Source organism: Peromyscus maniculatus, chromosome 13 (genome assembly GCF_049852395.1).
Source record: "Peromyscus maniculatus bairdii isolate BWxNUB_F1_BW_parent chromosome 13, HU_Pman_BW_mat_3.1, whole genome shotgun sequence".
Lineage (NCBI taxonomy): Eukaryota > Metazoa > Chordata > Mammalia > Rodentia > Cricetidae > Peromyscus > Peromyscus maniculatus.
In genome coordinates this window covers 13939748-13951280 of record NC_134864.1, presented here as the reverse complement: position 1 = coordinate 13951280, position 11533 = coordinate 13939748, and the positions used below count along the sequence as shown (strand labels likewise).

Here is an 11533-nt window from a genome sequence, read left to right as displayed (position 1 = left end):
ACACACAAGGAAATAATAATAATATCTTGGCTCTTGGTTCTAAAAACTTGCTGTGGAATAAACTAACCCAATTCTCAACAACAGAATAGTCATTTATTCATGCATTTGTCATTATAGAAATCTTCCATTGTTCTGTGGACATGTTTTGTCTCTACTGTGTGTTAACAGAAGTAGCAAGCCATGAAGGGAGGACTCATTTTCCTTGAGCTTTTATTCATACTATTGATAAGCAAGTTCTGACAAATAGGTGAGATCTCACCAGGGAGATTTTGAGGCATTAAGTATTTTGTACAATGCCTATATCTTAGAGTTTCTATTGCTGTGACAAAACACCATAACCAAAAAGCAAGTTGGGGAGGAAAGGGTTTATTTGGCTTACACTTCTACAATACTGTTCATTATTGAAGGAAGTCAACACAGGAACTCAAACAGGGCAAGATCCTACAGGCAAGAACTGATGCAGAGGCCATGAAGGGGAGCTGCTTACTGACTTGCTTCCCCTGGCTTGCTCAGCCTGCTTTCTTATAGAACCCAGGACCACCATCCCAGGGATGGCACCACCCACCATGGACTGGGCGCTCCCCTATTGACCATTAATTGAGAAAATGCCTTAGAGCTGGATCTCATGGAATTTCCTCAAATGACTGTCCTTCATCTCTGATGACTCTAGCTTCTGTCAAGTTGAAACACAAAACCAGTGTTTCATAATGTATCATATATGATTAAATGTACACATAGTGGATCCATTTTAATTTATTTAAATAAATCAGCTGGATCTTATGGAGGCATTTTCTCAATTGAGTTTCCCTCCTTTCAGATGACTCCAGACTGTGTGTCATGTTGACACAAGACCAGCCAGTACAACTAACCCTTTATCAACTTAACACACAAACATATCACTATTAAGCCACACCTTTCCTTTCCTATTCATCCCCAAGTTCTCACATTAAAAATACAAATAACTTTAAAATTCCCATAGTCTTTACAAATCCAAAGAAATTAAATTTTCAGTGTCTTTAAAATATTCACTCTCTCTAAATATACAAAATCTCTCTTAAAAATTCAGTCTTTCATCTATGGGCTCCCATAAAAATTAAAATTAAATTAAATATCTTCTTCAAGAGGGAAGAATCAGGGTACAAACACAATCTGAACCAAGCAAAACCGAACTCCAAGAGTATAAATAACCCAGTTTCCAATTATCTGGAATCCACTCATGATCATCTGGGACCCTCTAAGGAGCTTGAGTTACTTCTACAGCTCTGCCCTCTGCAGCACACACAGCTTATTTTCTAGGGTCCAGCCAGCCTCACTGCACTGCTGGTACAGTTCTTGGAGGCTATGGTATTGGCATCTCCTAAATGCTGGGATCTTATGCTGCAGCTGGGATGCACCTTCACCAATAGCCTCTCACAGGCACTCTTCATGATGCCAACCCTAAAGCTCTTTGCACAACTCCTTTAGTCCTGAGCCTTCAGCTGCCACTAAGGCTGCACCTTCACGAATGGCCTCCTCTAACTCCTCACAGTGCCAAGCTTCAGCTACTCTCCATGACCTCTTCATGTCTGCAAAATCAACACTACTGGAGTGACTTGTACACTACAAAGTTCAGCTGCCAGCACGAGGTACAACCTCAAATGCTTCTGGAACACAGCTTGTGTGTGATGACCCTGAGGAAACACTTCCCAGAAGATTTCACCTCAGTGATGCTGGTCTCTTCCTAGTCATCACTAACTTTTTAGCTCCAGCTAACCATCATCAGTTGTCCCAGTAATATAAAGGTTTCAGCTCTATGGCTAGTCTCTTGTTAATTAAAACTGACTCTTCAGCCCCAGCTGGCCAGAACAACAGAATCATAGGTCAAAATAGCACTGATAAAGTCTTTAAACTCCCTCTGAAAATTCACAGGCCAGGCCTCCATTCTCTGCACTACACTCAACATTCTTATCTTCCAAGCTCTCACAAAATATCCAACTGAACTCTCAACATGGCTTTTCTTGCCCAACGTTCCAAAGTCCTTCCACAATCCTCCTAAAAACCTGGTCAAGTCTGTCATAGCAATACCCTACTGCACTGGTAGCAACTTGTCTTTGTTAGGATTTTTATTGCTTCAGCAAAGCACCATGACCAAAAAGCAAATTGGGGTTTATTTGGCTTACACTTCCACAGCACTATTCATCATGTTGGACCCCAAAGTTTAGGGTCTCAAGTGGGCTCCCCAAGAACCCAGACTCCAGTCCAGTTGATGCAAAAGCACGAGGATTTATGTTTGAAGCTTCTGTACAGTAGGGCAAACGCTTGTCCTGAGAGCAAGAGCATCTTATTGCAGCCACATGGGGGTTTTTAAGGGAAAAACCCACAAAACCCACAAGATTACAATTCCCATACAATTTCATTTCACAAGATCATGGTCTGGTTATAGAGTGATCACAGAGGGGGTACAGTTACGTCAACAGGTACATTCTTCCTGAAACCTCAAGGGGGCATATCAGGGCGGGAGTAGAGTTTACACAAAGGTCACAGTGGTCCTTCCTGGAACACCTGCAACTATCCCAGTCACAGTTGAGCACATCTCTTAACAGAAATCTCTTGACATTGTTACATTTTGGCAGGGATGATTGAGTAGTGGCTGAGTCAGGTTGCCCTTGGAACTAGATTTTTAGTTTCTCATTTCCTGGTGCTTGAAGTTTCTCTTTTCCTGAGGCTTGGGGGTGTAAGCCTGAAGCCTAGGGTCTTTCAATCTTTGATGGAAGTCAGGACAGGAACTCAAAAAGGCAGGATTCTAGAGGTGGGAGCTGATGCAAAGGCCATGTAGGGATGCTGCTTACTGACTTACTCTGGTTTGTATGTCAATTGTTGTTTCCACTTTATACACAAAAGCAGAAGATTCCAGACCATGTTAAGACAGTATAACTGCATGCAAAAATATTTATCATTTATGAATCAAGTTGCATATTCAAAGGTGATTGTTTCATGGCTGTAAAGACTGGGGAGCATGTTTCTATGGGAAACTACAAGGTCAAGTTTTACTATAGGCTGAAATATAATCACTTGAAATTCATGTTTCTCTCATGATTTGAAATATCCCTAAAATACCATCTCAGTATGGCATCAGATCATGTTTGAAACCTGTAATCACATATAAACAAAGAACAGGTGTATAAACCAAGGCCCTCAGTGTGTATTCTTTTGACACAACTTAGATACATAGCTTACTTGTGGCACTAGAGGTTGACCAACTGACTGGAGCAAAAATCTGTATATTTCTGTTCAAAACACTGAATAAAAGGGGTATAGAGAAAAGGTATTAGGAAAAACAGCCAATGAAGTTTGGGGTTTGTTTGCTTATTATTTTGTGTTTAATTTTAATTCAGGCACAGTTCTATTTCTAAGAAATTATTAATTAAAGATGACAATCTCTGACATGAGCAATCTTTAATTATCTAAAGTACATGATCCACATTTTCAGCTGAATACTCATCTAAAGTCATTTGTTGTTTACTTAATTATTGTATTGGAGAAATTTTTGGGTAACAGGGAGAAGTGAATATAAATACATTTAAAAAAATTTAAGTAAAATTGAATTTTCATGTCTATTGTTATTAATAAAAGTATAACTAAAATTAAATGTAAAATAGCTAATGCATGGTAGAATAGAAATGTGAACTTACTTTAAAGTTTAGTCATAAGCTAGTATTTTAGTAAGGAGGGACTCCTTCTATTGCAGTTCACAATGGCTCAAGATAATCTAATAACTTAAAATATGTAGAATTAGTAGGAAACATGTTAAGATCCAATTATAACAAAAGTCAGACTAGTTTTCTCACTTAAAAAGTCAGAAAATATTTAATTTTTTCTCTTAATAACTCACCACCAAGAAACAGTGATATTTTTTCAGCTACTGAAGCATTCATGGGTTCCATGTACACGGAATTTACCAGTTCATCAATTCTTGAGAATTTAAGCAGATACCATGACTTCTCTATTGCTTATAGTTCCATGATAAGTATGTGTATGTGATGATCTCTTGTGGGGCATTTACCCACCACCCCCACAGCTTCCCAGAGTTTTCTTGAGTGCGAGCAGCAGGCAATATTAGATAGAAGGATTTATAGCGGAGAATCTTGCAGAGATAAACAGATAGAAAATACAGGATAGCCTCGAGAGGGCCTGGAACCTATTCCAACGGGCCTGGACTGTCTCTGGTCCAGGGTTTTTATAGAGACGCCAAGGGGTGGAGCAAAAGTCCTCCTCCCCCAGCACAGCCAAGTGCAGGCCATCTCAGACACCTGCACTCAGGCCCGTGGTCCTGATCATCCTCTATTCGGACCTGCTGGGTAAAGCCACGAGGAACCCCAGAACGGGCTCCCACAATCTCTACAATAAGTTAACTGGGATATGGAGAGCATATTCCCAGATGTGGTAGAAACATCATACAACATTTCTAGTTTTAAATTATTTGGGGGATCATCCATAGTGGATGTTTTACAATTGTTGGACCACTAACAATGTAGACTTCTTTTCAGCCCATACACTAATCAATATTGATTATAAATTGTTTTCTTGAAGATAGTTCTTTTATCTGGGTTGACATGGAATCTCAATTTGGTTTTTTTTTCTTTCTATTTTTTCCCTTATAGTTAAAGATACTGAATGTTGTTAATGAAATTACTAGATATTTGCTCATTATTTGAAAATTGTCTACTTTGTCCATTTGCCTACTTGATATTTAGATTTTTTTTTGTTCTTTCTCTTTAATATATTGGACTCTGTATAGTCTGTGTCTAATCCCCTGTCAGTTGAACAGGTGTCAGACTTGCTTCCATCTCTAGGCAATCTTTTTACTGCATTCGTTGTTTCACTTGCTTTTAAGAAACGTTGTGCTTTTGATGCCACTGTCAGTTCTTGCTAGTGGAATTCGACTCAGAAAATTGTTGCTTAAACCAAATGCTAAGAGTTTCAAAGTTTCCCATCATTTTTCTTTTACTGATACTCTCTTAATTCAACTCCAGTGTTTATTATTTCCTTCCTTCAACTACTTTTGCATTTATCTTATGAACTTTATTTCTTTTTATATTCCGTACAGTTTTATGAGACCTGCTTGTATGATCAGGCTATTTATCTGTGATGCGATTTTTAATGTAGTCACATAGCTGCAAGCCTTCATTAGGTGTACCACATTTTAGCAAGTATTTTTATTTTTTTTTCTGAGAAGTTTTAAATATAGTTCCTGTGAAAGTTGCTGCCACTTAACTATAACCAACATATGGAAAGAATCATCTTAAGAGAGAAAATATTTTTTTTTCCCAGTGGGCGCATGTCATGATTGCTTGACCCTGTTGTAGCTGAGCAAAGCTTAACACTAGCTGGAGTGTTTGAAGGAGGATAATTTTCCCCTCGTGATAGGTTGGGAAATATTGAAAATGTCAAGGACCAGGCACAGCATTCAAAGGTGTGTACCAAGAGGTCTGCTCGCTAGTGGTGTCCCATCCCCCCAAATAACAGTACCATCTGGTGACTGAGTAGTCAGTCCCCCCTAGCCATCTGTGGGGCACATTCCTATGCAAAACAATGGTTCATGGATGTTACCTATCAGTAGGTCTGTGTTTTGGTGGTTTCATTAACTATTCTTACCATTGTGAACAAACAGGACTGACATGATGAAGGATGCTTTTTTATTTTTTTTATGATTTATTTATTGTCCTAGTGTTTGTGTATATAATTCTTTCTGTTCTTTATGTAGAATTTAGTTGCATATCTTTTGTAATTCTGGTTTATTAGTAATGAATAGCTTTTATTTGTTTTCTAGTTTTTCCCTGAGTTTAAAGTATTCAGTTCTTTTCTGATCTTTTATTAAAGTTGTTCATTGATAATTCCAGACATATACATAGTACAGTTTGATGACTGCTGCTCTCACCCTTTGTTCTCTCCTTCCTTTTCCTATTACTGAAGCCACACAGCTCTGCCCACACCTGTGTTGTCTTGTTTTCCCCTGAGACCAGGTAAGCTTCACCAGGGCCACCCACATGATCATTGGTGTGGAGCTATCCACTGGATCATACTGGCATCATCCATGGATACACAAAGACAATGTCTTCCCTTCCCACAGAATCCATCAAGAGCTCATAGTTCAGCAGGGAGGAGTAGGGCTATAAGGGCCTCTCTCCAGTCTGTGATTGATTGTTGGCAGGTCCAGACTTGTGAAGTCCCATTGCAGGCAGCTGCTGTTGTGACATCCTTAATGTCCTGTTTATGTCATGCCCAGAAGATAGCTTGGGGCGGGAGAGATGGCTCAGCGGTTAAGAGCACTGGCTGTTCTTCCAGAGGTCCTGAGTTCAATTTCCAGCAACCACATGGTGGCTCACAACCATCTGTAATGAGATGTGGCGCCCTCTTCTGGCCTACAGACATATGTGCAGGCAGAACACTGTATACATAATAAATAAATAAATCTTAAAAAAAAGAAGAAGAAGAAGAAGAAGAAGACGAAGAAGAAGAAGAAGAAGAAGAAGAAGAAGACGAAGAAGAAGAAGAAGAAGAAGAAGAAGAAGAAGAAGAAGAAGAAGAAGAAGAAGAAGAAGAAGAAGAAGAAGAAGAAGAAGAAGAAGAAGAAGAAGAAGATAGCTTTTCAGAGTTTTTCCCTTTTTATTTTTTGGCTCTTTTCCAGGGAGGGAGAGCATTAGATTGGGTGATGTGAATATCCTGTTTAGGTATGAACACTGGACCTTTATTTAAGCTACTCATTCTGAGTAGCTTGGGATTTTCTGGCAGTTATCATGAGAAGTTTCTTCTATTAGAACGAAGAGTAGCATTTGTCTATGAGCAGCAATGCATTTTGAAATGCGTTTTTTGAAAACAGCTTGACGTGTATTAATTCAGCTAGTAACAGCAGTAAGATCCTCCCAGAGGACCTTGTGACCACTGCTCAGCACAGTGGATCTTGCAGAGGCTTCCTTCCCGTTTACTTGAAGCTCAAATGAAGAAGACTTACCATCATCCCTGCCATGCTGTTCAGTCCCCAGAGTTAGGGTTGTTTCTTTATTTGAAAATCTAAAGTACAATATTCTTGGATTTCAATTAGTCTACTGTGTTTTCTTTGCTACTGTACTCTCATGTTTTTCCACACTATCCCTCCTGTACCTGCTGCGAGGAACCTCTTGTCTTGTTAGTCTGGGAAATTTAGGAATGTCTTGATTTCTAATCCACCATGTCTCCTCTCCACAATACACATTCAAAATAGCATAGCATTATGGGGAACCCACCAGAGACAACCATTCGGACAGTTTATCGTCAACTGAAAGTCTTTATTCCAGCTGGCAGGGAGTACATTCAGGTGCTGGAGTCTTAAGCGTAGCACCAAATGTACAAAGCATGTTTTTTTTTTTTTTTTTTTTTTTTAAGGCAAAAGCTACATCCTGGCATCTTGCTCTGCAGCTGCATTGGATGCTTGGCATAAGCAAACAATTTGAAAGAAGCTAAATGGTTAGCCAGAAGGGTTCTGTACAAGAAGCTAAAGTAAGCTGTTAGCTCATTTGGAGATTTGCCCAAGCAGGCAGTTTAATGGAAGCTAGGTTAAATTAACCAGGAATCTTGACCTCAGGTACCTAGAATAGAGTTGGACAATTTTCCATGCAATTCTCTATCAAGGACATCAAATTCTAGTTAAACTTTAAATGACCTCAGCAAGAATACAAGATGGAGGAACCTCTTAACTGTCTTGCCCCGTAACAATAGTTCTAAATTTTCTAAAGAATTATGGTCATATAAATATTTTGAAAATATTTATACTTAATATAAATGCAAATATACACCTAAAAGTTTACTTTTGTTTAAGAAAAAATGCTACTATTATGACAGTTGAACAAAAAAAGAGGACATAATGGCACCTAGATGTAGCTGGGGAAAAGTTTTATTGTAGATATGAGGGAGAGCACATCCAGAGGCATCTGGAAGGTTCCAGACTGAACATGGCCAAAAAACTGAACCAGGCAATGAGACAGGAGAGTGGACTGAAGAGAGGAAGAGGAGAGGAGCTGGGCAAGTGGACCAAGAGAGATCCAGGAACGGAGCCAGCCAGAGGCCAAGAGGCCAAGAGAGCCAAGAGACCGAGAGACCACATGGCATAAACAGCTAAGGTTGTATAGCATTCAGAGACTGAGGAAAGTGAAGCCTCACCAGTACCCGGGCTGGAGAGGTTTAGGGTAGGGGTGAGAGTGAGAAGAGCTAGGAGGAGGCACAGGGACTGAATGAGACTTGCCCTAGGTTTCTTTGGGACCAAACAACAGTCTTTACCATTCACATTACAGTTAAGATAAATAGGAAATGAGCATAATATTTTTGGAATCCATTACATTAATCTAAGAAAATTAATTGTAATGATTTTAAGTTCATTTTTCTTTACTAATGACATATATTCTTTTGATTTTCATATTTTAATTAAAGTCGATAATGAAATCTAATACTTAAATAAATTATACCTATTTTCAACAAAATTAAATTCTGTCCTTAATGTAATAAAATTACTTTCATCCTTCACTTTATGAAGTACGTTTCTTTTTCAGGTCACTGAACATTGTGATTTTGTAATAGAAATTATAAATGTAAATGTCTCAATATTATTAACTCCGAAAATTGTACCTTGCTTAATTGGATTAAGAAATACCTACATAGTAATTTCTGTTTTGAGGGAATATATCTTGAGCGCCTACTGTATTGGTTTCTTTTTCGTTGTTATGAACAAAACAACTTGAAAAACAGTAGATTTGGGTGGGGGAGGGGCTTTTATTTTCAGACTGTCATTCCATCCTGATGGGAAAACCATGGGAGCCTGTGTGAATGAGCTGCATTAGGGCGGCAGGCTGCGGGTCACAGTGCATCCTCAGTCATAAAGTGGGTAATGTTGAATGTCCATGGACTGATAGCCTTCACCTTTTTTGTGTGGTTTAGAACTCCAACCCATGAAATGGTGCCATCAACATCTATGATAGATTTATTTGCCTCAACTAATATAACTCAGACGATCCTCACAAACATGCCCAGTGATGTGCCTCTTAAGTGGGTCTGGATACATTCAGCTTGCACTCAATATAAACTACCCTCTGTTTACTTGGCTCCTAAACATATCACTTTTAAGACACAATTTTTTTTTCCTCTTGTCAAAATAGCCTTGTGGTCATCTCACAAACTTATTGCAACTTCAAAAGTCTCCAGAATGTTTAAAAATGTACATATTCTTTTAAAGTATAAGGGAAGAATCCTCTCTGAGATTTTGGTACTCTCTTAACTGTTACCTCCTGTACAATCAAAACCAGCTACATATTTCCAATGTACAATGCCATAGAGTAAATGTCACAGTTCCAAAAGGAATTACTGATGGCAAAACAAAGATATATGAGATCAAAATAAGGATGAAACGCAGATGTAGGCAGAGATTTTTATCAGCACCACCGGCTCCCCAAATAACCACACTGAGGCTTATTATAAATTATAAATGCCCAGCCAGTAGCTTAGGCTTATTTTAAACTCATTTTTATAACTTAACTCATTCCTATTAATCTATGTGCTTCCCTGAGGCTCCCTTACCCCACCTACCTCCCGTCCTGATTACTCGGTGTCTCTTCGCTCCTCTGGCTCCGCCCTTCTCACCAGCATTTTCTCTGGCCTCTCCGTCAGCCTTTTATTAACAATGAGAGCAATACTTCTTCACAGTGTACAAAAGGATCCTTCCACAGTACCCAGCAGGACAAGCACCAAATCCTGTAGCTCCTTGTTAGATCTATAAGTCTTGTGATGGAATCATCTGGGATCTCAAGGAGTTGAGTAGCTCCACTCATTCTGGGTTTTTTGTTTGTTTGTTTGTTCGTTTGTTTGTTTTTAATTCCTGTAACATATACAACACCTCTCTTAGACCAGATAATGTCAGGTTTAAAGGAAATTCCAATTCCCCAAGCTCAAAAGGGCAATCCAAATATCCAGAAATAAGTTCAACATGGACTATAGGAGGATTTCTGGCAGTTAAATACAGTCTGGCATTCCTCAGGAACTTGTGAAGCCTGTTCCCTTCTACCAAAGGAGTCATTTCCCTGACCTCTGGCAGAACGGACATATGGCTGCCGGTGGAGCCTATTAGCACAGCAAAGCTCATGCTGACCTCCAAGCTCACTCAGTATCTCAAGTACCTTTTACATTTTCAAAATCCAAATCTGTGCTAGCGTCCCAGCCCTTCCTACTTGTCCTACTATCCTAAATTCCCTCCAGCTCACAGTCTTCCCAACCCACAGCTAATCAGTTTCTTTTTAACCCTGTTACCCTGGATGTGTTCTCTCTCCCTCTCTCTCTATTCCTCTCTTGATCTATGCTCTGCTCCTCTTTCTCTCCCTGTTTTCTCTGTCTCTATTCCCTGCTATCCTCCCTTCTGTCACAGATAGCCCTGGCCATGTCCAGTCTGGTGACCATGCTCAGTCTACCTCTTTCCCTCTCTGGACTCTTCTAGATGCCTCTTGCTGTTCTCTCTCATATCTACCATAAAACCCCTCCCAGACTATGGAGCACTGATGTCACCAGTTTGTACACTTTAGGTCTTCAGCTTTCCTTGGACCAGGTCTACTGAAGGCCTTCAGCTTTCCTTGAAAGGTGTTCCTTGTGCTCACTTTGGAAGCACATATACTAAAATTGGAACGATACAGAGAAGATTAACATGGCCCCTGCGCAAGGAAAGGTGTTCCTTGGTCCTGAACTGTATTACCTTGAGATTTCCACTGCAACATAGGGGTTTTCTTTATTCAAGGCCTCCTTGTCAACTCTGCTATACATTGCCTATGCTCACTGATTTCAGACACAAGCCACAGAGCCAGGTTCCCTGACCCCCTCAATACCTTATCTTGCATGCCTATGGGACCAGCACCACAAAGATGATGACACTAGTAGAGTTTGAGCCTGGCACTCTTGGACCTCAGTTTCATCAACTTCTGTGGGTTAACACTGAAGAAGCATGTCTCTAGGCAGTTTCTGTTGAGCAGAAATCCTCAGCAGCATTCTCATTTGAGACTCTCTCCTTTCAGGTGTATTTACATTTAAACAAGTTGGAAATTGTGATGGTCGGATTCTGCCCTCGGGACACTTCTCCTATTCCAGTGAGGAGGGTGAGGTTTCTCTTTAAGGGCACTACTGTCTTCACCTCTGCAGATTCTTGTTATCTACGCACTTCTTGTCCAGAGTGTGAAAGTTGCTCACACACCTGCCATCAGCAACCAAACTAGATTTTTACATCTGTTCGCTCCACTTGATGCTCGCTCACACTGTGGATCTAAATAAAAACAATGTCTTGCTACAGCTTGAATGTATGGTGTCCTGAAATTTCCTGCATTCAAAAAAAAAAAATTCTACCTCTTTTTACTTTAGTCAAATCCAAGTTCTAAGGACATGGGCAGATTCTTTTTAAAAATGTATCAGAAATGGCCTCTAACTCAGTTTCTGATGTTCTAACTCACTTCTTAAACCTCATGAGTGTCTTTCCACGGTCCACATCTCTTTC

At 39.7% G+C, this 11533-nt stretch overlaps 1 pseudogene; it reads left to right on the top strand.

The window, feature by feature from the left end:
* The first annotated feature begins 10641 nt into the window (after positions 1-10641).
* Positions 10642-10714, top strand: LOC121822188 (U6 spliceosomal RNA; annotated as a pseudogene).
* Positions 10715-11533: the final 819 nt, after the last annotated feature.